The sequence below is a fragment of the Panthera uncia genome (genome assembly GCF_023721935.1).
Source record: "Panthera uncia isolate 11264 chromosome C1 unlocalized genomic scaffold, Puncia_PCG_1.0 HiC_scaffold_4, whole genome shotgun sequence".
In the NCBI taxonomy this organism is placed as follows: domain Eukaryota; kingdom Metazoa; phylum Chordata; class Mammalia; order Carnivora; family Felidae; genus Panthera; species Panthera uncia.
The window spans coordinates 70,654,757-70,664,684 of NW_026057585.1; the positions used below are offsets into that span (position 1 = coordinate 70,654,757).

At 41.4% G+C, this 9,928-nt stretch overlaps 1 long non-coding RNA gene across 1 annotated transcript; it reads left to right on the top strand.

Moving 5' to 3' along the window:
- Positions 1-454: 454 nt before the first annotated feature.
- Positions 455-9,084, top strand: LOC125912668 (uncharacterized). The gene is made up of 3 exons (XR_007454803.1): positions 455-537; positions 6,061-6,170; positions 8,143-9,084. It is a non-coding gene; the product is annotated as an uncharacterized LOC125912668 (long non-coding RNA).
- The last annotated feature ends 844 nt before the right edge of the window (positions 9,085-9,928 follow it).

Sequence of the window (9,928 nt, forward strand, 5' to 3'; positions counted from 1 at the left end):
AGTGTTCGACTTCAGCTCAGGTCTCTCGTGAGTTTGAGCCCCGCCTCAGGGCTCACTGCTATCAGTGCAGAGCCCACTTCGGATCCCTTGTCCACCACCCGCCCCCCCACACTCCCCTGCTCTCGCTCTCCCTCCCATAAATAAATAAATAAATAAATAAATAAAACATTTAATTTTTTTAACGTTTTTATTTATTTTTGAGACAGAGAGAGACAGAGCATGAACGGGGGAGGGGCAGGGAGAGAGGGAGACACAGAATCGGAAGCAGGCTCCAGGCTCTGGGCCATCAGCCCAGAGCCCGATGTGGGGCTCAAACCCACGGACCATGAGATCGTGACCCGAGCCGAAGTCGGACGCCCAACCGACTGAGCCACCCAGGCGCCCCAATAAATAAAACATTTAAAGACTTATGCTTGGCATACATTGGTTAAAACTGTGACTGTCTCTTTCTTTCCAGACCTGGTCCAGTAGGAGGTACCATCATGAGAGTTGACATCGGCTTAGTATGGGAAAGAAATGCACACATTGGCGTTGTTGGTGAGCAGAATGGTATTATTAATAGCTGCACTTCAATAAGCTATGATGAATTTGGTAGATCCCCAGTTTCCATATTTCTTCTAGCACCACACGAAATGCATGTGCAGTAAACAAAGTTCCTACTTTAACAAATGGTAAAATATGAAGGATGAACAGAGATGACCTCTATCTCTTTCTCCTGACCCTTTCTGGTCACGTAGTTGTGCACACATGTAACTGTGCCGTCACACTTCTCTTCCAGGGACAAATTACAGGACACTAGCTGATTAAACCAAGTGCCTTTGGAAACAAGTGACCAATGACATTGCTGTTGCTCTCCTCTGGTCACTTAGACACTTGGTTTACCAGCCGATTTTGCCTTAGGCTCTGTGCACCGTGACCTTTAGTTATAAGCCCAACATCAGTTTCCCAATGAACAGTATTACTGGGAATCAGGAAATTAGAGGCTAGCTTTTCATTACATAAGTTTGTGAAATAGAGGTTGAACAATTGCATCATAGTTTGTATAGAGAATAATCAAATGTTATTGCTGCTTTTGTCATTTAAGTTGTAAATCTATAAATATTTATATTATTGCTCAGTAACTTATTTTAAAATTTTCCGGGGCGCCTGGGTGGCTCAGTTGGTTGGGCGGCCAGCTTCCCCTCAGGTCATGATCTTGCAGTCCATGAGTTCGAGCACTGCCTCAGGCTCTGTGCTGACAGCTCAGAGCCTGGAGCCTGCTTCAGATTCTGCGTCCCCCCTTCACTCTCTGCCCCTCCCCCACTTGTGCTCTGTCTCACTCTCAAAAATAAATGTTAAAAAAATTAAAAAATTTTTTTCCATATATCCTTTCAACAGCAGTGACTTTTTTAATGTTTATGTATGGGGGGGGGGGGAGGGTTGAGGAGAGAGAGAGGGAGAGAGAGAGAATCCCAAGCAGGCTCCACACTATCAATGCAGAGCCCAACGCAGGGCTCCATCTCATGGCTGTGAGATCATGACCTGAGCAGGAATGAAGAGTCAGATGCTTAACTGACTGAGCCACCCAACAGGTGGCTCTCAACAGCAGTGACTTTTTAAAAAGCAAATATTTAATAAAAATATATATATTGTATTTCATCTCTCAAAAAAGTTTATATAAATGTGTAAAAAGCACAAAATGCTAACATTTACCATCCACTATGGAGGATGTAGTGAAATTATAGCCACACAAAAACTAAGACATTAGCAGCTACTTATAAAATAGTCAGATTTAACTTGTGTCACTGCACAAGATACGTTTAAAAATCATTCTGTTAAACATGGCTTTCATCCAGGTCACATGCTTGTTCTTCTCAATTTCTCTCATTTCAGGGGCACCTGGGTGGCTCGGTCAGTTGAACGTCCGACTTCGGCTCAGGTCATGATCTCACAGCTTGTGAGTTCAAGCCCCGCGTTGGGCTCTGTGCTGACAGCTCAGAGCCTGGAGCCTGCTTCGGATTCTGTATCTCCCTCTCTGTCTCTGCCCCTAACCCACTCTCATTCTGTCTCTGTCTCTCTCAAAAATAAATAAACATTAAAAAAAAAATTAAAGGGCGCCTGGGTGGCTCAGTCGGTTAAGTGTCCGACTTCAGCTCAGGTCGTGATCTCACAGTTCGTGGGTTCCAGCCCCGCACCAGGCTCTATGCTGGCAGCTCAGAGCCTGGAGCCTGCTTCTGATTCTGTCTCGCTCTCTCTCTCTCTCTCTCTCTCTGCCCCTCCCTTGCTCACACTCTGTCTCTCTCTGTCTCTCAAAAATAAATAAATGTATAAAAAAAATTTTTTTAATTAAAAAAAAATTTCTCTCATTTCAATTTCTTGAATTTTCTTGCACAATTTTTGCTGTTCAAGTGTTGGCCTCACTAGTAAAAGAATTATAAAAGCAGTATAAATTATGCCAATTTGACATCCATTAGGATCAGATGCATCAAAGAGAAAATCAGGGATATTAATGTCAATAATGGGTAGATTTTTTTTCATTCAATTCATTAAATCAAAGCAAGACGTTTGAATGGTCCTACTCTTAGAGGTAAAATATCTGACTTTAGCATTAGAACCACTATAAATTCAGTTGAAGAATTTAATAGTGAAGGCATATTTATTTGCTTTTGTGTTAATAATACAAATATAAATTTGGTAGAGTACACATTAGGGTAAAAACATTGTTTTCACTAAATTAATAAACTTACATAACAGATTAAAAGAAAAACTGTGACTATTCAATCCATAAATCTACTGGAGTTGCTCTGTATTAATTTCACCTACCTGTCATTCTTCAATAACACCAGATGCTACATTTCGCTTAAAGCTCTGGCTTATCCATCACAACTAAAATTGAGAAGTGATTTGCTCAAGCAAATAAAATACAAAAACTACAGGTATCTTGTCAGGTTATCAAACCTGCCTATCAAAACCACAGGAATGTTAATAGGAGAGACACAAAATAATTCAAAGAATTACAAATCTTAATGATTAATTTTTTTATTTTTTTAAGTAATATCTACACCCAAGGTGGGGCTTGAACGCACAACCCTGAGATCAAGAGTTGCACGCTCCACTGACTGAGCAGCCAGGCGCCCCCAAGTCTAAATGATTTTAAAAATTACACATTGCCTACAAGAGTAATCCCTCCCTGTTTTAATCAGAGACGTCTTAGAGTGTATTTTAATTACTGAGAGAGCCACTGCCCCCTCATATCTTTCCAGTCTGTTTTTGTATGTTTATTTTTCCATATGAACTTTAGTGTCAACTTGTTGACATTGGGGGGATCACAATTAAATTTATAAACTAACTTAGAACTGACCTTTAATTACGTTGAATCACCCCATCCAAAGTAAGAGACATCTTCTCATTTGCTTGTCTACTCTAGTATGTTTCAGGAGATTTTTCAAATTTTCCTCAGATGGACTTTACACATTTCTCTTTTTTTTTTCTTTTTAAAAAAATTTTTTAATGTTTATTTATTTTTGAGAGGGAGACAGAGCACGAGCAGGGGAAGGATAGAGAGAGAGGGAGTCACAGAATCTGAAGCAGGCTCCAGGCTCTGAGCTGTCAGCATAGAGCCTGACGCAGGGCTCAAACTCACAGACTGTGAAATCATAACCTGAGTTGAAGTCAGACACTTAACTGACTAAGCCACCCAGGCGCCCTGGACTTTGCACATTTCTTAAGTTTATTCCTAAATGTCTGTCTTCTCTGTTGCTATTACCTACCATCATATCGGCTGATTATAATTTATATACCTGATGGCTATTTATTTCTGCCTGTTAATTTTGTGCCCTGCTTTCTTATTGAATTCTTTTACTGAGTGAATGTTATTATTCTGTTTTAATGTTTTATTTAATATTTAATATTAAATACAGATAGAAGTAACCCCATACAAAAGCTCTTTAGGGCACTCAATTTTTTTGACTGAAGAATAATCGACACACAATGTTACAATAGTTCCAGGTGTACAACATAGTGAATCAACATCTCTATACATTATGTTATGCTCACCACTAGTGAGCTTCCGTCTATCACCACCCAACACTGTTACATCGTTGACGATATTCCCTGTGCTGTACCTTTCACCCCTGTGACTCATTCATTCCATAGCTGGAAGCCTATACATCCCTCTCCCCTTCTTCCATTTTGCCCCATGCCTACCCCCATCCCCTCTGGCAACCACCAGTTTGTTTTCTGTATTCACGGGTCTGTTTCTGCTTTTGCTTGTTTGTTTGGGTTTTTGTTGTCTTTTTTTTAGATTCCATATATAAGTGTAATGATATAGTATTTGTCTTTCTCTGTCTGACTTATTTCATGTAGCATAATACCCTCTATGTCCATCCATGTTGATATTTGGAATGTGAAGAGATTCAGATTTGGGCAGCCACTATTATCCTTGGCAACCTAGGATTTCATATTGATCTGTAGGGTTTTTGTATATGCCAAAATAAAATGCAAGTGTCTTCATGGTAGACACAGAGAGGCACCGCTCAGACGCCTCTGCAGGAAGAACTTGTTTTCCAGCTGCAGGGAGCGCATTAGGTAGAGAGCCTCCAGCCGTCAGCTATTTCAGAATGTGCCACATCTGCAGAAAGCCTCCTGCCTGCGACCCGAATCTGGTGACTGAAGGGGCTGTGGGATGTAAAAGTCCAGCTATTTTGGCCCAACATTGAATGCCGTGATGTGTGATACTTGTTCCTGGGTTAGTTGAGGCTTGTAGGACCTTCTCATAGTTCAAGTTCTTCCTCTGCCCAGTCCTGCTTCTTCCCTCTTCCACTCACACGTGTTGATCCCTGGTAAGCTTCTTGTACCTCAAGTTACACCTCAGCTTCTGGAAAATCCATCTGGGATATGGATTGCAGATCCCTTCCTCCATGACTTAAGGTTGGTTGGCTACAATTTTGCCCCAATATAGTCCTGTTTTACTGGCATCATCTGTTGCCCAGAGGTTATTCTCCCTCTTTCCTTGGACATTCGACACCTGGCTCACTGACACTGTCTGCAACACTACCCCTGTGATAATTCCTGGTAACGTCAGTGTACTCAGAGATGTGCCTTCCGACACCCCAGCCTCTCAGTTCCTTGGTGTCCTCTCCTGCAGTGGCCTTTACATCCATCCTGCCTCGGCCATTCGGCCCCGCAGTCACACCCTAGATTTTGTCATTCCAGATTATTGCAACCCCTATAATCCCAATTTCATACGCTCCACTCTCTGGTCAACTCCTCCTCTATTTCCAACTCACACTAATACTCCGATGATCCTTTGGTTTCACCATTACCTACAATCCATTCACCTTACTGCTTTGTCGTTCCAGACTGTTTCATGTTCTTCTTTCCTTACTGTTATGGACTGAATGGTGTACCTCCAAAACTCCTGTGCTCCTGTGTTAAAGCCCTAATCTCCAACATGACTGTACTTAGAGACAGAGACTTTAAGGAGGTAATTAAGATTAAAAGAGGTCATAAGGGTGGGGGCTCTAATCTGATGGGACTAGTGTCCTTATAAGAAGAGGAAGACATTATGCTAAGGGAAATTAGGAAATTAGTCCAAGAAAGACAGATACCTTACATCTCACTTATATGTGGAATCTAAAAACAAAACGAAACAAAGCAAGACAAAAAACCAAGCTCATAGATACGGAGAACAGATTGGTGGTTGCCAGAAGTGGGGGATGGGGTGGTCAAAATGGGTGAAGGGGATCAAAAAGTACAAACTTTTGGTTATAAAATCAATAAGTCACAGGGACATAATGTACAGCATGGTGACTAGAGCTAATAATATTGTATTGCATATTTGAAGATTGCTAAGCGAATAGATCTTAAAAGTTCTCACCACAAGAGAAAAAATTTTGTAAATATATATGGTGAAGGATGTTAACTAAAGGCTTATTATAGTGATCATTTTGCAATATATACAAATCTCAAATCATGTTGTACATCTGAAACTAAAACGTGATATGCCAATTATACCGAATAAAAAAGGAAGAAGAAAAGGCACCTGAAATCCCTCTTTTTCCACCCACCCACAATGGAAAGGTCATGTGAGGACACAGCAAGAAGGTGACAGTCTGCAAGCCAGGAAGAGAGGTTCCACCAGAAAGCAACCCTGCCCACCCTTGGATCTTGGACTTCCAGCCTCCAGAAGTGTGAGAGAATAAATGTTTGTTTTTAAGCCACCCACTCTGTAGTATGGGAGCCTCAGCTTCCTTCCTTACCTTCCACTTCCCTACCCAGTTTAAATTTTATCATCAGTCGTAACGAACCACTCCAAATGCCCTCAACTCCCTTGGCCAGATCTCAGTTTGCATTACTTGCTTGGCAAAACTGAGACCCTGGCAGAAGCTAATTCTCCCACGCCTGCGTCAATGCTGCAGAAAAACACGGCTGAAAAAACAACTGTGTTGACTGCACCACTTCACATTCATGACCACTTACCTCCAGTGGGCACTTAACTTCCTAGTCATTATTCTACATTTATCTAGTCCATTAACTCTCTTACTCTCGTACTTAATTATTTTACATCTTTTCCTCCCCCTTCATACAGGTTTCATCCCTCACTCCCTGCTGCTGACCTTGCTCCTTATTTCACTAATAGAGGCCACCAGGAGAGAATTCCACAGCTCCTGCTATCCAACCTGCCTGTCTGCCAGCATCTGTCCACAGGCACTCTGTCTTCTCTCCCCAGTTGGCGGTGCCCTCACTCTGCTCCTGCATTCTCCAAATGGCACTGATATTCACTCGTTAGTGGATAATTGTTGTCATGGTTTGGAGATGCTGTATTATCTCCCACCCCCCCCCCCCCCCCAAACCAGAAAACAGTAAGGCAAAGGCTTCCTTCTATCTTGTTTTTCCTTCCAGTTATTACTCTGTTTCTCTGTTCCCTTTCAGAGGAAAATCCCTCAAAATAGTGGTCTGTTCTCACCATCTCTAATTTCCCTCCATCTGTTTCTCCCTGAAACCATGTCAGTCAGGTTTTCACCCCTGTTGCCCTTCCAGAGCTGGTCCACTCTCTGCCCTTCTCTTACTCAACTACCAAGCAGCATTTGACAGAGTTGGTTACCCTTTCCTTTCTGAACACATCTTCTTTACTTGGTCTGCTGTTTATCCTTCTATCTCAACAGAACCTCTATTGTTCTTCATCTCCTTTTATGTCCTTCTGGCTTTATTCAAAGATCTCCGTCCCTGTGAAGCCTTGCCCTGGCTACCCTATCTAAAATTGTAATCCTCTCCCAGCCTACCACATACATACTTTTTAATCCCCTTTCCTTGTTTTGTTTTTCTCGTTAGCACTAAGTACACTTAACATAGTATATTTGACCTCCGGGCCATGTTTGTTTCTTCCCATTAGAATGTGAGCTCCGTGGGCACCTTTTGGGATGAGCACTGGGTGTTGTATGGAAACCAATTTGACAATAAATTTCATATATTGAAAAAAAAAAAAAAGAATGTGAGCTCCGTGGGGGAAGGAATTTTTGCCTTCTTTCCTTATTCACCGCTTTATCCCCAGCATCTAGAACTGTGTCTGGTATACAGCAGGTGCTCAGTAAATATTCACCGAATGAATGAACGGTAATGTCAACTTGCCCATAAATACCGGTAGCTCATCCTTCACCACAAGGACATTTGTAAATATTCAGGTTTCTACCTAGGCAAAGAAATGTTGTTCATGTGCTTGCACGTTGGTAATTCAAGTATGTTTTTAGTAACAAGCAAAAGCTTCCACGGTCACCATTAATCAAAGACTTCCAAAGAGCATCTTTCCCAAGTTGAGGCAACTTCATCCCTCAGGAGTGATCAGGTCAAACTGTAAAGGAAGTAGACAAAGCCTTCCCGAAACTAATACAGTGTACTTCCTCTGCTCAACTAGCTCAGGATGGTAGAAAGCCAAATGGGATTTCGAAAAGTAAATTAGCCCAAATGTATATACCGAAATGGTCAGATTTCTTGCCCATAATTCTTAAGGTCACAAAAACTAGAGCCAACAGAACTGGAGAGGCTCATGAAACTTCTTGTTGCATTTCCAGTGGCCATCCACTTGGAAAATATTTATGTATTAAATGGCATGTTGCTACATTATTACAAACCACTACTGAAGTGTGTCAACACTTCTATTCACAGGAACAAGCAGCTTGAAAGATCACCCTGATAAAAACGATCTACAATCCACAACCTGAAGATTGAATATACTTCAAAGTTCATCAGAGGAAAGAAGCATCAATCAAACTCCCCCAGAGGGAATCATCCCAGCTTGGACATACCACCCAAGTATCCTGGTCCAGGCTTCCCACCTCAAGAGCGCACGGGCGCCAGTGACAGCTTTTTATGCCTATTTCATGGACTTTTACCCTTAGCCTTAAGAGCATCTTGGTGTACATTTTATATTGGCTCCGTATTTGCTCTCTAGGTGCCAACGGACACTTATCCTAACAAAGGAGTCTGGGAATGGGCCACTTTCTGAGCAACATATGAAATTGCAACGTTAAAGGAGTAATTCTGCCACTAACCTCTCTTTTGCAAGGAAAAAACTTAAGCAAATTAACAATTTTTCCCCACTGGATGAAGAGGGCCTTGCTCAATTCTTACCTCAAAATTTAAAAACACAGGGAGTGTGTTGGCCCCTCTCTTTTGGAGAAGAGACCGAATGATGAGGTCAGTATTGCTAGGTCACCACGGCAGTGGCCCCACTGTCCCTTCTGAATGCACAGGGTTGCTTTGGGGTCTTGCTTATAAGGTACAGAAACTGTGCCATTTCAAAGTAGAAAGGATCTTCCCCTCCAGAGAGAAAAGGACTATCCAAAATATTAGAAAAAAATTCCAAAATCGTTTATGGGCTTTTGTCTGATTACTGTTTTATGGCTTTGGTATGTCAAAATCCAGGGATAAAAATATTACACTTTCCTTCAACTATTCTTTCTGTTCATAAAGAAACTTCTTATTTCCAAGTATTGGGTCACGTCTCATGGGATATCCATGATACTGATGCCCCTCCTCTGGGAAGACTTTTGAAGCCTGGGGATGCAAAACAGTTGTTTTTGATTGCTGCTGGAATAAGACCAATAAAGCCTTCCAAATGCACCGTCCCCAGTGTAATTTCCCATACTTCCATACTCTTTCCACAAATAGCCATTGCCATTAAAGTGTTTCAATGTTTCATTCAAAATGGATTAGTTCTTGTGGCCAGTAGCCAATGTAATTATAATGAATGTTGTATTAATCCTTATGATATTTCCCTGAATTCAGTACACACTGTATCTTAATCTTCCGCTCTTCAGTTGCTCAATTGTCCAATTAGACTGTCGGTGATCATTTATTGGGACTTATTTCATTTGTGGTACATGAGCTGACTTTTGGCATCCAAGGAATTGGTCTGGCGTATGTGATTATGGGGATATTATCCTGGTTACACACCACTTCTCGTCTCTCCCCTAAGCAAAATTATAGAATCTCAGGGAAATAAGTGAAACGGAAAGGCTTTGGACATTAACTTTCCCAATATATGGTGTTGCCAGGTCCATTAAGAAAAATTATTCAAGATTTTAGAACAAAGTTGGTAATGTCACATATAATAATGCTATAGAAGATATTGCAACAAAAAGAGTTCTGCCACCAGCAGCGAGGTTCACTAGAAGATGCCCTCCTGCTTAAAAACACTGGTACCGGATAAATTTCAACAAATAGATATTCTATACACTTTGCTAAGACCTCAAGACACTAAAGAAAATCTCCAGCGGCCTAAAACAAATACAGCTTGTTGGAACTGGTGATATGCCAACACGGGAGTTGGCTATCCTGGGGAAAGTATCCATAGTAGAAACCTAAAGCTTTGGGGGTGAATAGCATCATGGGAAATGGGAGATAAGTCTTGGGCTTATATAAGGCAGGACAATAACAAAAACAAAAACAA